The sequence below is a fragment of the Prionailurus viverrinus genome, chromosome C1 (assembly GCF_022837055.1).
Source record: "Prionailurus viverrinus isolate Anna chromosome C1, UM_Priviv_1.0, whole genome shotgun sequence".
NCBI classification, from domain to species: Eukaryota; Metazoa; Chordata; class Mammalia; order Carnivora; family Felidae; genus Prionailurus; species Prionailurus viverrinus.
Window position 1 is genome coordinate 193,898,665 of NC_062568.1, and position 24,744 is coordinate 193,923,408.

Consider the following 24,744-nt stretch of genomic DNA (forward strand, 5'->3'; position numbering starts at 1 on the left):
CCTGTTGACCCTTTATTATTATCCCCCTTTCTTAGAAAAGTAGATGAGACACAGAGAGGTGTGGTGACCGGTCAAGGTCGCACAGCCCGAGGTGAGATGGCAGAGCCAGGATTCAAACCCAGGTGGGTTGGCCTCAAAGCTTGCATTCAGGGACTACCAGAAAAGTACAGAGACCCTTGGAAAACAGCCTCACTTTCAAAGCCAGGTTCTCTCTCCTGTAACACTTCATTTGTTCGGGACCCTGCATGAACTCTGCCCTCCTCCCCCGTTGCCACCTATCCCAATTGGCCTAGATGCCTTTCACACCCTTTCTCTTGGCCTGCAACACTTCTTCCAACCACCTGCTGCCTAGTTAACCCCCATTCATCAATTCACCTGAGATATCACCTCTTCAGAAAGTCTCCTCTGTCCCCACCCCATCCCAACATTTACCTCATCAGCACATTGTACTTTGCCTTCTTGTTCCTTATCACAGTTTCTAACTGTATTTTGATTCGTCTGGTCACTTAATGACTTACTCACTTCCTCACTAAACTCTAAGCTCCATGAGGCTCTGTCTGTTTTGCCCACCATTGTAGCTGCATCACTGGTAGGCTGCCTATACATGGTTGGTGCTTAGTAATTTTTTTTTAATTTTTTTTAACATTTATTTATTTTTGAGAGAGAGAGAGAGAGAGAGCATGAACAGGGGAGGGTCAGAGAAAGAGGGAGACACAGAATCTGAAACAGGCTCCAGGCTCTGAGCTGTCAGCACAGAGCCCGATGCGGGGCTTGAACCCACGGACTGCGAGATCATGACCTGAGCCGAAGTCGGCCGCTTAACCGACTGAGCCACCCAGGTGCCCCGGTGCTTAGTAATTTTAAGTAAGCTCTACGTCCAACATGGGGCTTGAACTCACTGACCCAGAGATCAAGAGTCGCAAACTCTACCTACTGAGCCAGCCAGGAGCCCCGGTGCTTAATAATTTTTTATTGAATAGGTGAATCCATGAATAGACAGGTACTTTACACACATGACTCATTAATTCCACAATTAACTCATTGAATCCTCACAACTGCCCTGTTGTCCCTATTTATTTATTTATATTTTTAACTGTGATGTGGATATATTTATATAATTTTTTTTTTTTTTAGCAGTGATGTTTGTTGTCCCCATTTTAGAGAAGACATAGATGAGGCTCAGCGAGCTAGAAAGTGCTAGATCTTGGATTCAATCTCAGGTCAGGCTGCCCCCAAACCATTGACTTCTGTACAGCACCTGCTGCCTCCCAGCAACCAATGGCCACAGTCACGATTTAAATAGTCATTGGGTGTCAGAAAATAGTCATTGGTTGTCAGACCACAAGTCCCAATTTGCGCCTGGAGGTCACTGACTCAGCAGCACTGAGGCTCTGTCAGCACCACGCACGCACTTGGTGGTCTCTGCCCTTCTAAAGTCTTAGGCTGCTTCCCCTCCCTCTCCCATCTTGGCTTCCTTCCTTTCCAGAGAGGGAAAAGGACTAGGAATTGCAGCCAAGGCAGCTCTTCTGGGAAAAACAATCCTGCAATGAAAAGAGCCCTGTTCTGAGAGCAGAGAGACCTGCATTTAAGTCTTGGCGTGGAAGCTGCCCTGCTGAGGGCCCACAATGGTGTCATTGCCTCTCTGTGTCCTTGTCTGGGATTCTGTCTGGGTTGCTGACCCACCTGCCATCCCCTACTCACCTCCTGATTCCTAGGACGCTAGAAACAGCTGGGGCCTATGGTGACCAGAGAGATGGGGGGCTGGCCTGTCACCCTCATGACACTCTCTGTTATGCTAACGGGTTGGTGGAAGTAAGGCTTTCTCAGGGGACACCAGGCCTGGAAGGAGAAGTGCAGAAATGGAAGACAAAAGATACAGATTTGAGTCCCAGGGTTGTTTCAAATTCCCCGGGGGCCGACCCTGGGTAAGTCATGGAGTTCTCGGTTTTCTCTTCTGCAGAACGAGGACAGAGGACAATATCTGCCTGACAGAGTTGCTCTAGAGACCTAAATGAGAGATCTTCGCTAACATGTGAATTTGTCACATTGCTATCCAGCTGCAGCCTTTTACAATCAACAAGGCGCACATATACCCAACTCAGGAATGTAGCCTCAACAAACGCCAAGACATGAGGCAGACATGACTGTTTCTATTTTGCAGAAGGACAAACTGAGGCCCAGAGAAGTTCAGGGAGTTGTCTGAGGTCGCAGAATGAGACGGCGGCCGAGCCAGGGTCCCGCTCACCTGACCCCGGCCTTTCAGAACCACCTGCCCGTCCCAAGACGCCAGGCCTCGCCCCGGAAGGATCTTTTAGCAACCGGCTGGAGCCTATGACTCACTCTCCCCTTCCTACTTTCGGTGGGGCCTGAGAGCCGGAGGGAAGGGACAAAACTATCTGCAGTTTGAGGGGTGTCCTCTGAAAGTTCATGGGTTTGTCCCCTTCTTTACACCAAAAATCCTGGTTCTTTGAACTCTAACAAGAAGAACTCCTCTTTCAATACACTTTTTACGAGTTTCTACACTTTCTTAAGTGGGGTTTTCCTACCCCGAATTTAGGAGTTGATTCAGTTTAATCTCCACCCCTACCCCACTTGGTTTGCTCCCCCGCTGTTTACTCCGATTGCGGAAGTAGCTCGGGTGGAGCTCCCCAGAAGGTACCCTTGAGTACGTCTTTTGCGTATCTATTTAACTGGCACTCCACTCAGGCCAATGGAATGCCCGGAAGCCCCAGCAGGGTGGGGCAGAGAGCCAATCAGGGCCGTTGGCGGGGTGGGGCTGCGTCCCAGGGCGGGGAATCGCGTAATGGCGGACGCGGGCCGGGCGAGCGCGGCTGGGGGCGTAGCGCGCTGAGGGGGGTCTGGCTGTGTGGCGTCCCGGGAGGCGGCCAGCGGGAACGGACCCCGCGCGGAGAAGGGCGGCTGGCCGGGCCCTCTGTCGCTGAGGGCGGCCGCGCGAGACCAGGTGAGCAACAAGTCCCCGCGGGCGGGCCCCGCCGTGAGGCGCCGGGCCGGGCCGCCACCCTCCCCCCACCTCCCCGCCCCGAGCCTCGCAGGGTCCTGAGGGAGTGGATCGCGTGCCTCTGGCCGCGGACCGGCAGTGGCCGGGCGAGCGGTCAGCGCGGGTAGCGTCTTCCTCTTCAGTCCCCTCCCCAGGGAGGAGGCGTCCTGGAGATCCCCTCGGAGACTTTGAGGGGCCCGCGAATCCGTGAGGCTGCGAAAGTGCCCCCAGCCTGATCTGGCGCTGCCACCGACTCGCTGTGTCACCTTGGGCAAGTCACTTTCTTCTCTGGGCCTCAGTTTACCTATTTGTAAAACGAAGGCTTTGCAGGCAGTTGTACGTGAGTTGGATCTCAGAAGTCTGATATCTTGGGCAAGTTCTTCCCCGGGCGGAGCTTCGGTTTCCATCTTCGGGCTATGAAAGAATTGAGGCGCTCTTTGAGACCCCTGGCCTAAGTTGAAGAGAGGAGAGAGAGTGTGTGTGTGTGTGTGTGTGTGTGTGCGCGCGCGCGCGCGCACGCACGCACACGCACGGGATGGTTCTGCACGGTAGAGAGGAGAGTTGACTGAAGGGGCTCTTCCCACGAAGTCTCTGGATGGACCCCACACGATGATAAGGTGGAGTCCGGCTGTCTTGATGCTCCAGGATCCTAGAGCCGCAGAGATGGTGCAGTTTTACACACTGGTGTTCCAAAGCATCAGAGGAGAGGAAGGCATCCTTGGAACCTCTTGGGGCAATGATTGAAATTTAGGCCCAAAAGAATTCAGGAGGGTTAGGAGTAGGGCAGAGAGCATGTATGGCGCTCCTACTATGTGCCAGCCCTTGTTTAGGCTTATGTTATTTAATTTTTACAGCCACTGTTGAGAGTTTACACATAGGAAACTAAGTTTCGGAGGAATTAAGTAACTTGTCCAAGGTCACGCGGTAAGGTACAGAGCTTATCAACCGTAAGGTGTTGTCTTTGAGAATCGCTGGGCAAGGGGGAAGTCATTGTCCACTTAAAAAGAAGTTTGCTCTGTCACAAATAGGGGGGAGGGGTCTGGTCCCAGACACTTCAGTTGACTTCTGGCTTGGAGACAGGCTGGGTCTTGATCCCTGGATGGCTAATTATAAGTACATTCCCTTTCTTCAGTCTGTGAGTTTCTAAACTCAATTTCTAAATGATAAAAGTCGTTTTGAAGTGTTTCAGAATCCCAAAGAACTCAGTTTGAATCCTGACTGGGTGGCCTGTAGAAGTTCACCAACTGTTGGTGTATAGACTTGATTCTTGGTTCAGGGTAGTGCCAGCCAGGTAGTTTTTTCTCCTTTTTAGCTAAGAAGGCTAAATTTTCTTGGGATAAGAGAAATTTCCTGTTTGTTCAAATTTCTTTGGATTCCTGGAATGAAAGTTTCAGTAGCCCGCCTCTCGTGAAACATAATGTTCCTTCCTTTCTGTGTGTTCTCTGTTAGATAACTTCTAGGTGAGTGAAGACTGTGGACCTGGAGTGAGAGACTGGTAGTTAGATACTATAAATTGTAGCCCTTAATTTTTCCATGCTTCAGCTCTTGGTTAATCAAAATGGTAGGACCGGCAGTGTGTATTGTTCTCTGTGTCAATGGTAGGGAAGAAAATTGGAAGGGGAAGTTGCTGAGAAAGAGGGCGTTTCTTAGCAGTGGAGCCAATATGTATTTCTTTGTTTGAAATTCTAAAACCAGAAAAGCAGCAACTGAAGGAGGAAGGAAGGAAAGAACTGTGAAACTCTTCTTCCAGTTCAGATATCCTTAAGAGCTGTTCCTGTTGCTGTCCCTGCCCAAGGAGCTGCTCTCACAGAAAAAGTCAATTGTAATTTGTTCAAAGTTGAGAAATTGTATTCTAGAATGAAATAATTTTAAATCTGAAACCCTCTGAGATAAATTTCTTAAAAATCAGAACATTTTACTGAGTACGTTATCAGTGGATGATTCTTTTACCCAACTTAATTACTAATTGCAGTTTAATTTCAGTCTAAGAAGAATTGAACTAGATACTGGATGATGTAAATATCACCACCACTTGAGAAAACACGTAATGGTGTGTTCAAGTTTTGACGTTTGTTGAAAGTATTTTTAATGCTTTGTTTTACAGGATTGTGTATGTGTGAATAGGTGTTGTTAAGGCAGTGAATTTATTGTACGTGAAGATCTACCTTCATTTTCTGTATTAGTTATATGTTCTGTATAAGACTTAGTCCTAAATTAGCATGTCAGTCCATAGTATCTTGGGGCCAAAAAAAGTTCCTGGGGGCGCCTGATAGCTCATTTGGCTAGGTGTCCTACTCTTGATTTTGGCTCAGGTCATGATCTCACCGCTTAGGGCTCTCCTGACAGTGAGGAGTCTGCTTGGGATTCTCTCTCCCTCTGTCTCTGTCCCTTCCCTGCTTGCATGTTCTTTCTCTCTCTCTCTCTCTCTCTCTCTCTCTCTCTCTCTCTCTCTCAAATCAATACACTTGAAAAAAATTCTTGGGGCCAGATTTTTTTTAAATTTAGAATTTGGGGGATTTTAGAAAAGGAATATGGTACATGTACTGTATGTTATGTAACATCCCAGAGAGGTCTGGGGCAGTACTTTGTAATCAAACACATTACCATTTCTGTAGTGAAATGTACTGGTATAAGTAAATAGTATAAATAGGTTCATGTCATTTCATGTCAGATTTTTCCACCAAATGGATAATGAGAAACTTGTTTTTACAGCCTTTTAGATTTTGGAATTGAAGTTAAGGGATTGTGGACCTGTATGGATAAAATTTATAAGATGAGGAGGATAATTACAAGGAAAAATATTGTAAACCAAACTAATTTCAAAGCCATGGGTCCTAAAAACAGTACTACATGGAAGACAATTTTTGTTTGTATGCTTTTTTCATGTAATATTCTTATTCTACTTAATATTTGCCAATGTACATTTTTCCTTAAGTACCAAGATTTACCTTTTAGTACCCTCATTGATCCCTGGTTTAGATGTTTGAATGACACCCTAACCCTCTTTTTTTTTTTTTTTTTTTTTTTTTTTTTTTGAGAGAGAGAGCACAAAACAGAGGGAGAGAGAGAATCTTAAGCAGGCTTCATGCCCAACTCAGAGCCCGATGATGGGCTCAATGTCACAACCCTGAGATCATGACCTGAGCTGAACTTGAAGCGTAATCTATAGGGTGTTGTGCTCATTAGTTTTTGTGTAGCAGTTAAGAGAATTGTACCTTTGGGGCACCTGGGTGGCTCAGTTGGTTGAGCGTCCCAACTAGATTTCGGCTCAGGTCATGATCTCACAGTTTGGTGAGTTTGAGCCCCAGGTTGGGTTCTGCACTGGCAGTGTGGTGCCTGCTTGGGATTCTCTCTCTGCCTCTCCCCTGCATGTGCATTCTCTCTCTTTCTCAAAATAAATAAATAAATAAACTTAAAAAAAAGAGAGACTCGTACCTTTTTTCTGTGTAATTCAGAGAAAGACTAATCAAGTGAGGATATTTACATTCATATTTGCAGAATGTAAAGTTCATGCTCTCTTCAGGATAGTCTTTAATATGAGGTTATCACTGCTGGGTAGGATGCTGAGTAGGATTTAGGTTAAGAAAAAAAAATTTTTTTTTTTTTTTTAAGTAAGTTCTGCATCCAACACAGGGCTTGAATTCATGACTTCAAGATCAAGAGTCACATACTCTACTGACAGAAAATTTTTTATTTTTTCGGGAGTCCGGCTGCCTCAGTGGAGAGCATGTGACTCTTGGGGGTGTGAGTTCAAGCCCTACTTTGGGAGTAGAGTTTACTTAACAGTATTTCTTATTTTTTATTTTTGAAGCTTCCACAATTTGAACATCCTGGTAAGGAGTTTACTAAAATATATTTTTAATTTAGAATATTTTTAAAAATTTAGAATATTTTTATTTTAAGCATGTGCTATATGAGAAATTTGAATTTACCAGCCTTATGAATTTGGATGATTTCTTTAAATGGCCAAGGACCTCTAGGAACAAATTATAAAAACTCTATTCTTTACTCTTCCTGGGTGCTTCAGCTATAAAGTGAGGTGGGGTGGTGTTGTTGGAGGTTAAAGAATTATTTCTTCTCTTTAAAAGAAGCTCCATGGGGTGCGTGGGTGGCTCAGTTAGTTTAGCATCCCACTCCTGATCTCAGCTCAGGTCTTGATCTCAGCGTCATGAGTTTGGGCCCTGTGTTTGGGCTCTGCTCTGGGCATGAAGCCTACTTAAAAAATTTTGAGAGAATCTGGCCATCAGGATATCCCGTAGCCTGCTGTTTTGTGGTCCTCATTCATCTTTCTACTTGGGGTCTCTCCATAGTTCCTGAGAATGGTACTTTGACTGTCTGGGAGAGTGAACGGGTGCAGAACAGTGTATCAGGAGTTGCAGGTAGATTCGGTGTATGACTGGACTAGGCAGTAGGAGCAGTTCTTTTCCTGACTACCCCAGTTTTTCTATTTCATAAGCACTGCTAGTATTGTAAAAGGATTACAACTGGTGGACTAATATCCTATTCTAAATTACTCTGTTGTGATTGTGGATAAGCTCTTCAAGACAGGAACTGTGTCTTGTACTTCTTTTGTATTCTGTAGTGCATCAAACTTGTTTTGCATTAGAATTTACCATTAAAACATATTCATATCTGGGTTGGGAGCTCTGATGTCGGAACACACCCAAGGTTGAGAACCATTGACTTCAGCACATTGTAGGTGCTCAATAAATTTATGTTGGTTACTTTGCTGGGGCTCCTGGCATGCATTGGATGGGGTGGAAGAGGACCCAGATTTTTTAAAGAGTAAAATCGCTTTCCAAGAAACTGACACAGTTGGCAGATCTGGACCCATAGTCAGTTCATTGCTAGTTACTCTGCCACATCACCACCCTGATTTTGTGACTTAAGCAGGATGGGATACAGGCAACTGAAAGTTTTGTTTGTTTCTTGGGTAGTGGCCTTACTGAGTATGATTGATTAAGATGACAGTTGCTAAACTGAAGACAGGTAGAAAATGCAATAATTGTTTGGGGTTTGGGTAAGGGAGGTGGGCTGCTGGGCACCAGGGATGCCAAGAGAAAAAATGAAAGGTTGTAATTTGACTGGGTCTCCAACACATAACACAATGTATGGAACATAATTAGTGTTCGATAGCTTTTTTGTTGACTGAAGAAATGAATGGCTCTTTGTTTGGAAAGAGGCTTATATGCTGTGAAATAAGATACTTCCTACTCTTCCTTCTGAACTGAGCTAAGATGTCATCTCTTCCATGAAGCCTTCCCAGGAAAAATTGAGTGACTCCTTTATATGTTTTCTTCTTTGTCAAAACATTTATCAGATTGTCAAGTCTGATATTAGACAAATTACAAAACTCTTCTCCCTGCCTGTCCATGAGCTCCTTAAGAACAGGACTGATTTTTTTTTTTTTTTTCTTAATGTTTATTTGAGAGAGAGAGAATCCCAAGCAGGCTCCAAGCTCTGAGCTGTCAGCACAGAGCCCGATGTGGGGCTCGAACCCACGAACCGTGAGATCATGACCTGAGCCGAAGTCAGACACTTAACTGAGTGAGCCATCCAGGTGCCCCTGAATTGTTCATTTTTATTAGACTGATGCCCAACACGCAGTAAAGGTGTGGTAGATGCTAATAATGCTTAAACCGTGGCCTCTGTCTTCTATTTCATTCTTGTAGCTTCACTTTCTTCCAGTTCATAGTCTTTTCAGTTCAGATCAGCAAATATTTATTTATTGAATGTCTTCTGAGAGGTAGGTCTTTTTTAGGCCTTAGGGTAGGGTTTCTCAGCCTTGGGTACTGTTGACATTTTGGGCTGGATAATTCTGTCATTTTGGAGGGCTGTCCTGTGCTTTGTGGGATGTTTAGCAGCATCCCTGGTCTTTCCTCACTACCCATTAGCACCCTCTTCTCACTAGCTCTGATAACCAAAAATGTCTCCAGATATTGTGAAATGTCTCCTGAGGGGCACAATTGCCCCTGTTGAGAACTACTACTATATCAAGGGTAGAAGTGGTGGAATCATAGAGAGAAGTAAATATAGATGTTCTGAGAGGTCTACACTCTCCTTTTATTCATTTTTTCTAGTTACACAGTCTCTTGTCTATGACTTTTGGATAAGAAAGAAAAATCAGGGAAACCAGGTGACAACCTTAAAATAGCCTCATTATTTTTTTTTCTGTTCAATTTTATTTTATTTGGTTTAAATATATTAGAGCAGTACAGATAGCTGCATTATTTATGCAGATTTATGTAAATTTAGTTTCTACCACTGATAAGATGGAGTAAAGAACTATTAGAATATTACCACCTTGCGTAAAAGACTTTCTCAGAAAAGCTCATAGCTGAAAAGTTTAATACCTAAAGAAAAATCAGCATTGGTTTTATAGAGAACTTTCCAGGACTTGTTTAGGATTCTTCTTTGATACTTTTTGAGCTTTATGGCTAAGATATCTTTTGATGTCCCTGCATAGTTACTTTATCACTCTAAAAAAACATGTTTAACTAATGGATGTGTTTTTCTAAGCTCAGTATTTTTTGTAATAGCTAGATTGGTCAAGGCAATGGTTCTTGGTCCCTTGGGGCATTCATAAAGTGATTACAAGTCAGTAGTAACATTTGGGGACTTCACTCTCCTTTGGCCAACCCTCTACAATATAACATTATAATCATTCATGTCTTAGTCACCATTAAAGTGATGTTGAATGAGTGTTTTTTCCTGTTCCATTTGAAGTTGTGAATGGTACTCTGGAGAATTCAAATGTATAGTTATGAATGGTATCTCAGAATAGTTACCATTTATGCAAATGAAACACACTTCTTAACTTAGAAACCAAACAGAATTGAATTAGGAAAGAGAAGAATAGAAACAAGAATTGTTGAATGCTTGCAGAGGAAATAATGTTCAGATATAGAAATATCTCAGAAAAATGTGCTCTTTATGATTACACACTAATAAAGAAAAATAGTTTGAAATTGATGGGAGAGGCTATTAAACTTAGCCTGTGATATTACTTTTCAAGCTGCTTTTCTTTTCTGGTAAAATATGGGAGTCTGAGGCATACTCTCTTAGTTGTAAGATTAATTCCAGTTGAACAGAAGTAAGTCTCTTATTTTTAGAATATAGAAGCCCTTTTGAAAAGTAGCAGTGGTTCAGCTTAGTTCCAGTTTAGGTAAATATGTGTATGTATATGCACACATACATATGTACACACATAAATATGATGTGGCTTATGGTGACCCTTAAACTTTGTAGTTGACATAGTAAAATAACAAGAACAATCCTTTTACTTTCAAGTATTCAAAATTGAGACCTTTGTCTCCCCTGATTATGCCATTGTTCTAGCAAGTACTCAGTCTAAAAAGCTTTCTCAAATCACATCTTGAGAAATTGTGTTTAACTGTGTAGAAGGAGGCCTTAGGTCATGCACATAGATGTTCCTTTTCATTCACAAATTAAGAACTGTAAGTACATTTCCCTTTGTAGAATACTGATAGTATCTAAAGAACAGTATTCCTGATACCAAGGTCATCTGTGGAATTATAAGAAGTATAAGACCCCTTCTCTGTAGAAACATATTTGCCCCCTTCTTTACTTTTTTAAAAAGTTTATTTATTTATTTTTTGGGGGGGAGGGGGGAGGAGAAGGAGAAGGAGAGAGATTCCCAAGCAGAGTCTGCACAGTGAGCACAGAGCTCAGTGTGGGGCTCGAACTCACGAACCATGAGATCCGAAGCTCAACTTCCTGAGCCACCCAAGTGCCCCATGCCCCTTCATTACTTTTAAAACTCCTTCAGCATTCATTTGCAATGAATAATTTGCAAAGCACAGTATTCCCACTTTGATATATTCCATTATAGTCACTTCCCAGCACTTGAGATAAGTTATATTATGTTAATAGCTACATTTTACAGGTAAACAAGTTCAGAAGAGTAACTTAAAGTCACTCAACTAATAAATAGCAGATTTGAGATTGAACACTGTCTCCTCCCTGCCCCCTCATTGTACTCTACCCTTTATCCCAGCCCCATCTATTTGAAGTATAGTTGACACACAATGTTACATTGGTTTCAGTTGTACAACATAGTGATTTGACAATTCTGTGCTCACCACAAGTATAGTTTACCTTCTGTCATTGTAACAGGGCTATTGCAATACCATTTACTATCTTCCTTATGTTGTACCTTTTATCCCCATGACTTATCATTCTGTAACTAGATGCCTATACCTCCCACTCCCCTTCACCCGTTTTGCCTCTCCTCCCAGCCCCTTGTCCTTTACTTTTTAATGAGATTTTTTTTCATTTTTATTTATTTTGAGAGAGAGAGTATGCATGTGTGTACATGCGAGTGAGGAAGGGGCAGAGGGAGAGAGAGACTCTTACGCAGGCTCCATGCTCAGAGCATTGCCCAATGCCAGCTCAATCCCATGACCTTGGGATCATGACCCAAGCTGAAAGCATGAGTTGGACACTTGGGGCGCCTGGGTGGCTCAATTGGTTAAGTGTCGGACTCTTGATAGCAGCTCAGGTCATGCTCTCGTGGTTGGTGAGATAGAGCCCCACGTTGGGATTCTCTCTCTCCCTCTCTCTCCCTCTCTGCCCTACCTCCACTTGTGCTTATTCTCTCTCTCAAAATAAATAAACAACAACAACAACAAGTTGGATGCTCAACTGACTAAGCCATCCAGGTGCCCCTTAATGAGAGTTTTTTAATGGTGCAGTTTACATACTGTGAAATGGACAGAAATCCAAGTATGTAATTAGATGCATTTTGACAAATGTAAACACATGTGTAACCAAGAGATAGAACATTTCCATAACCACATATCCTTTCAGTCAGTCCCTACTGTCTTAGAGGCAACCACTGTTTTGATTTCTATTCTTACAAATTAATTTTGCCTGTTCTTGACTCATAGCATGTGCACTCTTGTGTCTGAATTCTTCTGTTCAATATAAAGGGTTTTTTTTTTTTTTACAAGTCTATGTATTTATTTTGAGGGGGGCAGAGGGAGGGGGGAGGGAGGGAGGGAGGGAAGGAGAGAGAGAGAGAGATTGAGAGGGTTCAAGCTGCACGGTCAGTGAGGAGCCCAATGCAGGGCTTGAACTCACGAACCATGAGATCTGGACTTGAGCCAAAGTCCGACGCTTAACTGACTGAGCCACCCAGGCACCCTTGTTCAATATAGTTTTTGAGATTCATTCATGTTGATGTGTATATTGGTATGAACCCAAGTCTTTTGATGCATATCTAGAGTTCTTTCCAACAAACTGCAGCTTCTAATTTGCTTACACTTATATCACATCCTCTCCTGACTTTTTGTTTTTTTGCTTTAGCATTTGCATGTAATTTATTTCTCTTTTCTAATATCCTAGATTTATTTCTTTTTAAGATCTCTTTGAAATTACAAAAGTAATACATGCTCATTGCAATAAATTACACAATCAGAAGTGAATAAAGAGTGAAAGTTTTGTCAGATTTATTTTTATTTCTGCCTTTTTCCAATTATGAAAAGAATGAGTGCTCTTTGTAAAAAAATTTTAAAGAATTGCCAAATTCAAAAGTATGAAGCACAGAATAAGACTCATCTGTGATCTTACCAGTTAGCATTTTGGCATATCTTCCTCTTTCTGTGCATTTTGTTTACCATAGCTAAGACCATAGTTTAGGGATATTTAGGCTTGCCTTTTTCCATAGGTTTGCCACATCCATGTTAATCAGTTTTTTTTGTTTCAGCGTTCGTGTTTTTGGCCATCCTAAATTTAATATCTTGCTGGCAGTGATCTCAGCTGAGTTGGCCTCATCAGGCATCATTTTTTAAGATTTCCTGTGCACTCCACCATTTACCTCATTCTTATATATCCAACACCCAACATTTCTTGCAGAGTAGGAGACAGAATAGTTGTATGGTTGTGAGTGAAGATTCTGGAGTCAGTCCATCTGAGTTCAGTTGTAGGCTCCTTCACCTACTGGTTCTGTATGCCGTCTTGGGCAGTGATTCAGCCTCAGTTTTGTCATGTGTAAAATGGAGACCTGTCTAATTTTTCTGTAAAATATAGAGCATATCTCAAAGAGTATTAGAAGGATTAAATGACATCATTACTTAGTCCAATGCTCCATAAATGTTAACAGTTGTTGTTACAAATTAGGAAATGGCATATTTAGTTGGGTACATCATCTATCTAACCTTGAATTCTGCTTGTGGGAAAGGGATGAAAATGTCAGTTTCAAAATTTAGGACTACGTTGCCCCAAATTCATAATTTCTCTTAGAAGTTTATTTAAAAATTTTTTTAACATTTGTTTATTTTTGAGAGAGAGAGACAAAGTGCGAGCAGGGGAGTGGCAGAGAGAGGGAGACACACAATCTGAAGCAGGCTCCAGGCTCTGAGCTGTCAGCACAGAGCCCACTGCAGGGCTTGAACCCATGAACTACAAGATCGGATCTGAGCCGAAGCTGGATGCTTAACCAACTGAGCCACCCAGGCACCCCTATCTTAGAAATTTCTTATGGAAATGTTACCTATGCATGTATCTAGACTATCTGAATTACTTTTTCTTATATCCTGTCCACCCCATCTGAGTAATGAGTTTTATTACTTTATATGCTTGATTGCATAGTAAACTATTACTTTTTTATTGGTCCTAATAAAAGCAAATAGCTGCTGGGTAGTAAGTGTATACAAACTATGTGCCAGGCATTGTGCACATTCCTCCTCACAGCAGTCCTTCAAATTAGTTGTTATTTACAGATGGGAAAAGTGAGGTTGGAAGAAATTATTATGTCCTTGGTCACACAGGTAAGCCTACTGGTACTAGTATTCAAAACCTCCCTCTTTTTTGCGAATGCAACCTGGTGCAGCCCCTCTGGAAAACAGCATGGAGATTCCTCAAAGAACTAAAAATAGGACTACCCTACGACCCCACAATTGCACTACTAGGCATTTATCCAGGCGATAGAGGTGTGCTGTTTCAAAGGGACACATGCACCCCCATGTTTCTGGATACACTATCAACAATAGCCAAAGTATGGAAAGAGCCCAAATGTCCATTGATGGATGAATGGATAAAGATGTGGTATGTGTGTATACGCGCGCGCACACACACACACACACACACACACACACACACACACACAATGGAGTATTACTTAGCAATCAAAAAGCATGAAATCTTGCCATTTGCAACTACGTGGATGGAACTGGAGGGTATTATGCTAAGTGAAATTAGAGAAAGACACAAATCATATGTCTTCACTCATATGAGGACTTTAAGAGACAAAACAGATGAACACAAGGGAAGGGAAAAATAATATAAAAACAAGGAGGGGGACAAAACAGAAGAGACTCATAAATATGGAGAACAAACTAAGGGTTGCTGGAGGGGTTGTGGGTGGGGGGATGGGCTAAATGGGTAAGGGGCACTAAGGAATCTATTCCTGAAATCATTGTTGCACTGTATGCTACCTAATTTGGATGTAAATTAAAAAAAAAAAAAAAATATATATATATATATAAAATTAAAAAATAAAAGAAATTTTTGCAATGAAGTAAAAAAAAAACCCAAATACAAAGCCTTCCTCTTTACCTTTTTTGCCTTTTTTTTGGGGGGGGGCATATTTATTTTGAAAGAGAGAGAGACTGTGCATGTGAATGGGGGTAGGGGCAGAAAGAGAGAAAGAATCCCAGGCAGGTTTCACACTGTCATTGCAGAGCCTGATGCGGATTTTGAGCTCACAAACCCTGAAGTCATGACTTGAGCCAAAGTCAAATGCTTAACCAACTGAGCCACCCAGGCACCTCAACTTCTGTCTTTCTGATTTTAAAATTTGGACTTACAAAATAATTTAATACACTTTATTGTTTCTTTAGACTTATAACTGCTTTATAATTTCTAGGATTTGATGTGAATCTGTGTTTATCCTGTCACACCCCCTTTTTTTAATATTAAAGTGTTGTCTGTTGGGGCACTTTAATTGAGTTGGTTAAGCATTTGACTTTGGCTCAAGTTGGTGGCTCCTGAGTTGAGCATCCGGCTTCAGCTCAGGTCATGATCTCATGGTTTGTGAGTTCTAGCCCCGCATGAGGGTCTGAAGCCTGCTTCAGATTCCGTGTCTCCCTCTCTCTGTGCCCCTCCTCTGCTTGCTCGATCTCTGTCTCTCTCAAAAATAAATAAATGTTTAAAAAATTTTAAAAGAAAAGTGTTGTCTATCTATTTATATTATATAAAAAACCTGTAAGCATACAGAAGCTCCTCTGTCCTTTGGTCTTTCTGGATACCTTTATATGCCTTCTCTGTTTTACCTTTTTTGTGCAGTGATGACCACAACTGCACATTCTATTCTGGGTACAGATACACTTCGGTTTGTACAAGGGCAGGATAATGTGTTCTGTGTTTCCAAAGCTTTCAGAATAACAGCCAGCATTTTGTTGCCTTTTTTTTTTTTGGTAGCTGTGTTCAGGATAAGACCAGAGACTCTGAAATCCTTTTCTTATATTGTAACAGGTAGCTTTAGAGCTCATCTTCTGATAATTATAGTTTGGACTATTTTTCCATTACTGCATTACCTTATTTTTGTCTACATGGAAGCTATTTTCCACATTTCTTAACACATAACTTTGTACCACCATACTTCTAGCTACTGTTGTAGATTTATCTGCCAACAGGGAAGATTTCACTAGATGTTTTTTTCTAGGTAATTTCTAAAAATGTTACTTGGGATAGGTTTCAGCATCAATCCCTGGGGGACTCCTTTGGTTTTGTTTGTTTGTTGTTGTTTTGTTTGTTTGTTTGTTTTTAATTTGTTAAGTAATCTCTATACCCAACCTGGGACTGGAACTCATGACCCCAAGATCAAGAGTCACATGCTCTATAGACTGAGACAGCTGCTAGAGCATGCTACTCTTTTTTGTTGTTTTTGTTTTGTTTTGTTTTGTTTTGTTTTTTTCAAGTAGGCTTCACACCCTGCACGAAGCCCAACATGGGGTTTAAATTCGACACTGAGATCAAGAGTCAAATGCTTAACCAACGAGCCACCCCGGCGCCCCAGTTTTGTTTTTGTTTTTGTTTTGGAACATGCCACTGTTGATCTTGGGGTCATGAGTTTGAGCCCCATGTTGAGGGTAGAGTCTACTTAAATAAAAAATCAAAAAAAATAAAAAATTATTGGGGTGCCTTGCTGGTTCAGTTGGTAGAGTATGCAGCCCTTGATCTGAGTGTTGTGAGTTCAAGCCCAATATATATTGTTTGTAGAGATTACTTAAAAATAAAAGAAATTAAAAAAAAAATTATTGGCGCTTGGATGGCTCTGTCGGTTGAACTTCCAACTCTTGATTTCGGCTCAGGTCATGATCTCACAGTTTGTGAGTTTGAGCTCCATGTGGGGCTCCATGATGACAGTGCAGAACTTGCTTGGAATTCTCTTTCTCCCTCTATGTGCGTGCTGTCTCTCAAAGTAAATAAAACAACAACAAAAAATTATTATCTGACGTATAAAACTCCAGCAATTTAAATACTTGAATTAATAGTGCTTTTGTTTTATTTTTACAACAGTTTATTGAAATATTATTGACCTACAATTAACCACATATATTTAAAATGTAAAATTTTAGTTCTGACTCATGCATGTACCTGGGAAACCACACCATAGTCAAGAAAATAAACATTTCCATCACCCCTCAATGTTTCCTTCTGCCCCTTTGTGATCACTTCCTCCTGCCCCACTGCCTGGCTCCCACCCCCTTCATCAGCAACCACTGATCTGCTTTTTATCACTATAAATTAGTTTGTATCTTTTACTTTTTTTAATTTTCAAAATTTTTTAAATTTGAGAGAGAGAGAGAGAGCACGTGTGTCAAGTGGGGGAGAGGGGCAGAGGGAGAGAGACAATTCCAAGCAGGCTCCATGCCACGCATGGAGTCTGACTTGGCTCTTGATCCCACAACCCTGGGATCATGACCCGAGCTGAAATCAAAAAATCTAGTTGGACACCCAACTGATTGAGCCACCTAGGCACCCCTAGTTTGTATCTTTTAGAATGTTACATAAATGGAAATATGGAGTATGTGCTCACTGGGACATGGAAGTTTGACATCTTGCATTCAGGATGATTATTTTGAGATTCATCCATGTTGCAAGTATCAGTAGTTGCCAAATAATGATTGATTGTGTAAATATACCAGTTTGTTTATCCACTCACCTGTTGATGGACATTTGAGTTGTTCCAGTTTGGGGCTATTAAAAATAAAGCTGCTGTAGCATTTGTGTATAAGTCTTTGTATAGACATTTCTTTTTGACTTAAAAAAATGAGATATAATTTACATGCCAGACAATTTACCCTAAATTTAAAGTGTGCAGTTCAGTGTTTTTTTAATATTTTCACAAAGTTGTAGAACCATCGTCACTATTTAATTTTAGAACATTTTAATCACCCCCAAAGAGATAGCAGATATTCTCCATACCTCCCTCCTCCCTCCTAGGCAACTGTTAATCTATTTTCTGTCTCTGTGGATTTGCTTGTTTTGGACATTTCATCTAAATTCAGTCATACAATATATAGTCTTTTGTGTTTGGCTACTCTCACTTAGCATAATATTTTCAAGGTTCATTTGTGTTGTAGCATGTGTCAGTACTTCATTCCTTTTATGGCTGAGTAGTATTCCATTGTATGGATGGATGGACCACATTTATTTATCTATTCATCAGTTGGTGGACATTTGGATTGTCTATTTGACTGTTATGAATAATGGTGTTTTAACATTCATGTACAGAATTTTTGTGTGGACATGTGTTTTCAGTTCTCTTGAGTATATACATGTGAGGGGGTTTGCTGGGCCATGTGATAACTCTGTGTTTGAGAAACTGCCAGATTGTTTTCCAAAGTGGCTACACATTTTACATTTCTGCCAGCAGTGTATGATTCCAATTTTTCCACATCCTCACCAATATTTCTTACTTACCTTTTTGGTTATAGCCATTTTGGTGAGTGTGAAGTGATATCTCGTGTTTTGATTTGCCTTTTCATAATGACTAATGATGGTGAGCATCTTTTAATGTTTTTGGCTATTTGTATATCTTCTTTGGAGAATGTCTATGTAAATGTTTTGCCCATTCTCAAATTGGGTGGTTCTTTTATTATTGAGTTGTAACAGTTTTTTGTATACTGTGGATACAAATTCCTTATCAGATATGATTTGCAAATGTTTCCTCTCATTTCTGTGGGTTGTTTTCACTTTCTTTGTTCATGCCCTTTAAAGCACAAAAGTTCTTTTTTTTTTTTTTTTGAAAAAAATTTTAAGTTAATTCATTTTGAGAGAGACAGAGTGAGTGGGGGAGGGGCAGAGAGAGAATCTCAATCAGGCTCCGCACTGTCAGCCTGAGCCCTATACGGGACTCAAACTAATGAAACTTGAGACCGTGACCTGAGCCGAAGTTGGACACCTAACTGACTGAGCCACCCAGGTGCCCTTTAATAGCATTTAATATTTAATAGAATTCTTGAAAAGGATACAATTTTAAAAATTTGGTGTTTACATCATATTTGTGCATTTCTAGGTTAATCCTCAAGCACTGTTATTTGGTCACACAGTGTTAATTAACGGTTTAAAGCTTGCTTCTTGTGACAAACAGTATAACGTGAGTGCACCTGAAAGTATTTTTTTCTTTAAAAAAATTTTTTTTTAATGTTTATTTTTGACAGAGAGAGAGACAGAGCACGAGTGGGGGAGGGACAGAGAGAGAGGGAGAGACAGAATCCGAAGCAGGCTCCAGGCTCTGAGCTGTCAGCACAGATCCAGACGCGGGTCTCGAACCCACAGACTGCGAGATCGTGACCCGAGCTGAGGTCGGATGCTCAACCGACCGAGCCACCCAGGCACCCCTGAAAGTAATTTTTTCTATTTGTATTTTTCCTAAGTTATTGTATTGTATTGCGTTGTATTGTATTTTAGTTAGAGAGGGTGCAGGTGAGCGAGGGGCAGAGGGAGGGAGAGAGAGAATTCCACGCAGGTTCCATGCTGTCAGCACGGAGCCCAAAGCGGGGCTCAAACTCACCTGAAGTGGGCTTGAGCTCACTCGATGCCAGCCTCAAACTCATGAACCGTGAGATCATGACCTGAGCCGAAGTCAGATGCTTAACCAACTGAGCCACCCAGGCACCCCTAAGTATTTTATTCTTTTTGATGCTATTGTAAATGAAATTATTTTCTTAATTTCATTTTTGGATTCTTCATTGCTAGTGTATAGAGATAGAGTTCATTTTTGTATATTGATCTTATATTTTGCTACCTTGATTCTAGCAGTTTGTGTGTTTGTGTGTGTGTGTGTAACTTAGCATTTTCTGTATACAAGATCATGTCATCTGCAAATAATTTCCAATTTTTCCTTTACAATTTTATGCCTTTTATTTCTTTTTTCTTGTCTGATTGACCTGGCTAGAACCTGTAGGACACTGTTGAATAGAAGTGATAAGATGATATCATAGTCTTGTTCCTGATCTTAGAGGGGAAAATCTTTCTGGTTTTGATATCAGTAGTACTTGCCTCATAGAATAGGTTCAGATGTGTTTGTCCTTATTACTTTTGAAGCAGATCTCAGACTTCGTATCATTTGTAAATATTTCAGCATATATCTCTAAAATACAAGTATTCCCCGATTGAAACATAATTTTAAGATTTATTTTTATTTTTTTAATGCTTATTTAGTTTTGAGAGAGAGAGAGAGAGAGAGTGCAAGTGGGGGAGGTGCAGAGAGAGAGGGAGACACAGAATCCAAAGCAGGCTCTAGGCTCTGAGCTGTCAACACACAGTCCCATGAAGGGCTGGAACCCATGAACCACAAGGTCATGACATAAGCTGAAGGTGGACATTCAAACAACTGAGCCACCCAGGTGCCCTTTAAAATTAAAAAAAAATTTTTTTTTAATGTTTATTTATATTTGAGAGAGAGACACACACAGTGTGAGTGGGGGAGGGGCAGAGAGAGAGGGAGACAGTATCTGAAGCAGGCTCCAGGCTCTTAGCTCTCAGCACAGAGCCCCACAAGGGGTTCAGACTCACAAACTGTGAGACCATGACCTGAGCCAAAATCAGACATTTAACCGACTAAGCCACCCAGGCACCCTAAGATTTTATTTTTAAGTAATCTCTATACCCAGTGTGGGGCTTGAACTTAACCCCAAGATTAGGAGTCATACGCGCTACCAACTGAGACAGCCAAGTACCCCTGTAACATAATTATATTAGCATTGTCACACTGCAATATCTTTAAGCAGAGTGCCTGATATGGGTCTTGAACTCCCGAAAGGTGAGATCATGACCTGAGCTGAAGACGGATGCTTAACCAACTGAGCCACCCGGGCACCACTGATTTCCATTTTTAAAAGATTAATCCAATTGCTGCAAAGAAAATGAATTACCTGGGGGCAGAAACTGATTGCAGTGGATTATAGAAGTCTATTGTGGAAGTCCAACTAATAATGAAGACTTAAACTAGGTTGGTAAAAGAAAAAAGAAATGGAGAGAAGTAGACGTATTTAATATATATTTTGGAGGTAGAGCTGATAGGACTTGATGGATTAGATACGTGGGTCAAGGAAGAACAGAAGGATTGAGCATACCTTCCTTCTGGAAACTCTTCTCTTAGCTTTTATGGGAAAGCATTGTTCTGGTTCTCCTTTTGCCTTCGTGATGTTTCCTTCTTTGCCAGTATCTATGCTGTCCTCTGACCTTGTCGCTCTGTTTACACTTTTGTATTGGGAGGTCATCTACTGTCACATGTCTTTAATTTACAAATCTCCATGTAGTAAAACTCCCAAATCTGTATTTCCACCTCTGAACCCCAATCCCAGAATTCCTACTGGATCATTCCACCAGGGTATCTCTTCTGCATCTCCAGGTTTTCATGGACTGTTTGCTTTTGGGAACTGTAGTCAGTTTGGTATAGCTTGTTTCCTCCTCGCTCGGGAGACATGCTTACAGGTTTTAAGGATCGATTTTATACCCATTATACAGATTTTGATGATGGAAGCTTTGCTTCTCTAAGAAAGATGTTTAGCACACCTGGGCAGCATTTTCATTCGGGACCTTGACTTCCTCATAGGTTAAAATGAGAAGGCTAAGCTTATCTTCTGCTCATTCCTCACCTCCATATCCCCTGACTTGGTGCCCTTTATCCTGACTTGCATATTTCTATTTATTCATTCACTCAGTCATTTATTCAGCATATTTCAGGGCTGGTTATAGGTCTGCCAACATACCAAGCATTGGCTCCACTATTTTCCAAATTCATCCAGATGTAAGGCCTTAGTTACCATTAGCTCCCCTGAACTCCCTCTTTTCATGCCAAGACTCTTAGGTTTCTCCCTGTTTTTTTTTTCTCCCACTACTCAAGTTCATATCCTTTGTTACCTTTTCCATGACTGTTGTTCCTACTTTCAGTCTCCATCTCTATTATCTTCTACTCTCCTTAAGTGAGATGCATAGCATCTTCCTAAATATTCTGTAATCTGTAACTCCAGTTGTGTGACTCTCATTACTTATTGACTAGAGTACAAACTCAGCCTGTTTAAGATTCTGTGATCTGGCCCAACTTGTCTTTCCAGCCTTGCTTCCCACTACTTTTGCAATAATGTACTCCTTTTCATTCCCCAGAGATGTCTCATTATTTTCTGCTTATGTGACTCTGCTTACATTGTCTACTTCAGATATAATATTCCTTGTCCCTGCATATCCAAACCCTGCCTATTTTTAATGTCCAGTTAGATGACGCTCCTCTGTGGTGCTTCTGTGATTTACTTAACCAGAAGTAAAACCATAACTTCATCATTTTTTGTTTTATTTTTGTGTACTTTTCTCATCTCTCCTAAATGAACTCCTTACATAGAAACTATTTCTTGTATCTCTGTGTCTCTACAATGCTAGGGCCATTTCACTTAGTAGTTACTCAGTAAATAGGTGTTGAGTGACATAATATTGAAGATAATGTTCCTAGAGGCAGAAAATTAGATTTAATGACCTTGAGGTGCTAGTCAACCTCATAATTTATTTTCATAGATTTTTATAGATTGAAAAACTTTTAGATAAACGTATATAAACTTTTCTCTCAGTAAAAAAAAATTTTGGAGGGTGGGAAATTTCAAGCATATATACATTTAGAGAGGATGAGATAATGAACCTGTTGCTCAGCTTCAACAACTATCAATCCATGGTCAGTCTCGTTTCATCTGTACCACTGCCTACTCTCTCATCCTCATTGGAGTCTTTTGTTTCTTAAGGGACAGAAAGGGCAGGCCGGGGAGAGGGGCAGAGGAAGAGAGAGAAAGTCTTAAGCAGGCTCCATGCTCAGCACAGCGGAGTCCAACGTGGGGCTTGATCCCACAACCCTGGGATCATGACCTGAGCTGAAATCAAGTTGGACGCTCAAACAACTGAGCCACCCAGGTACCCCCTCATTGGATTCTTTTGAAGCAAATCCCAGACATCATATCATTTCACTTCAGTATATAGCTCTGAGATAAAAGATAAGTACTCTTAAAAAAAAAAAAAAGTAGATCATCAGATATTCCATTAATGTTCAAATTTGCACAATTACTTTCTGTTTCTTTCTCCCTTCTTCCCTGCTCCCTTTTCTCTCTAAACATTTGGTGTATTCGAAATCAGGTTCCAAAAAAAAGGTCCATATATTGATTTGGTTTATATGGCTCCTAAATCTCTTTTAATCTATAGGTCCTCTTGCATCTTTTTTCTTGTATAGATTTGTTGTTGTTGAAGAAAGCAAGTTATTTCGTACTTTTTTTTTTCCCCATTCTGGATTTTGCTAATTGAATTTCTACAATCCATTTATGTTCCATTGGGGCACGTGATGACTCAGTTAAACGTCTGACTTCGGCTCAGGTCATGATCTCATGGTTCCTGAGTTCGAGCTTCATGTTGGACTCTTTGCTATCAGCACAGAACCTGCTTCTGATGCATGCATTCTGATAGATGTTCCTCTATCCCTTGTATGAGATCTAGAGCATCATTGTCTAATAGAAATACTCAAGCCTTAAATTTAAATTTTCCTCTTTTTTGAAGTTTACTTATTTTTAGAAAAAGTTTTTAATTTATTTTTTGAGAGACAGAGGCAGAGCATGAGCAGGGGAGGGGCAGAGAGAAAGGGAGACAGAATCCAAAGCAGGCTGCAGGCTCTGAGCTGTCAGCACAGAGCCTAATGCAGGGCTTGAACTCATAAACTGTGAGATCATGACCTAAACTGAAGTTGGACGCTTATCTGACTGAACCACCTAGGTGCCCCTTATTTATTTATTTTTTTAAGTTTATTCATTTTTGAGAGAGAGAGAGAGACAGACTGGGAATGGGGCAGAGAGAGAGGGAGACACAGAATCGGAAATAGGCTTCAGTCTCTGAGCTGTCAGCACAGAGCCCGACACAGGGCTTGGACTCACAAACTGCAAGATCATGACCTGAGCCAAAACCAAGAGTTGGATGTTTAACTGACTGAGCAATCCAGGAGCCCCTAAATTTAAATTTTCTAATAGGTACATTAAAAAGGCGAGAAGAAACAAGTGAAATTCATTTTAATAATATTTTTTATTAAGCCGGTAGTTGTAAACTGTTATTTCAACATGTAATTAATATAAGGAGTATTAATAAGATATTTTACAATTTTTTATACTAAATCTTTGTGACTCAGTGTGCATTTTACACCTACAGCACATATCAATTCAGATGAGCTACATTTCAAATGTTCAGTAAAGATGTAACTTTGTGTTGTGAGTGGTCATGGATAATAATTACCTAGATCTTTTATTTCATTAGATGTTTTAACATATTTGATATATTTTAATCCATTGTAGTTATTTTTATTGATGTTCAGTGTGTTCCATTTTGGATCAGTGAGTGCCTCTTCACATTGGCTTCTGACTTCTTTTGACATTACTGCAGTAGTTGTTGATTAGTGTTTCTTGCTTTCTAGTATAAGATGTTCCAGACTTGTCTTGTACATTTCCTGCCCTTTAGCCAAAGGGCTGTGGATTTTTTTTTTTTTTTAATGTATTTTTGAGACACAGCGTGAACAGGGGAGGGGCAGAGAGAGAGAGAGAGACACAGAATCTGAGCTGGCAGCACAGAGCCCATCGTGGGGCTCGAACTCACGGACTGTGAGATCATGACCTGAGCTGAAGTCAGACGGTTAACCGACTGAGCCACCCAGGTGCCCCTGAACTGTGGATCTTTTCAGTGACCACATTATTGACTCCTTCATTGGTAAATGAGGAAACTGAAGGCTAAAGAAGTAGAGTTATTGAACCAGGGTCACACAGGTTTGGCAGCATAATCTGGCCTAGAACCCTAGCCTGCTGGCTCTTAGCTCTATACCATGGCCATTTCCTGTCTTGTTTCCTGTACCTAGTTTTTAGGACTGATGGTTTAACTGCATTTGAGCTCCTACTCTAGGTTGTCAGGGGAAGATAGGTTTTGTGGGTCATCATTGGAGGTATAATCAAATCTCATTAATTTGGACTAATTGGGAGTAAATCCTAGTGAGAGTGTTGTGTGTTGTTTTTCTTTAGGTGCAGCTGTTACTTTGAGTAGCTGAAACTAGGCTAATAGTGTTACCAGGTTATTTTGGTAGGTAGAGGTCCCTGTACCTGGTTTAATGAATAGCTGAGAATGATGTGCAATTTAACTTTAATTGTATGTAAATTAGACTCCTGAAATGCTTAAAAACAGCTCATTAAACATTTCTCCCTGCAATCTTA

At 40.9% G+C, this 24,744-nt stretch overlaps 1 protein-coding gene across 2 annotated transcripts in view; it reads left to right on the plus strand.

The window, feature by feature from the left end:
- The first annotated feature begins 2,784 nt into the window (after positions 1–2,784).
- Positions 2,785–24,744, plus strand: part of WASF2 (WASP family member 2) — a 73,203-nt gene continuing 51,243 nt past the window's right edge. The window contains exon 1 of one of the 2 annotated variants that reach the window (XM_047870440.1): positions 2,785–2,962. The gene's annotated coding sequence lies outside the window, so the exon portion shown is untranslated. Of the gene's footprint in view, positions 2,963–3,085; positions 3,270–24,744 lie in introns of those variants that run through there. The other variant, XM_047870442.1, reaches the window with a different exon arrangement.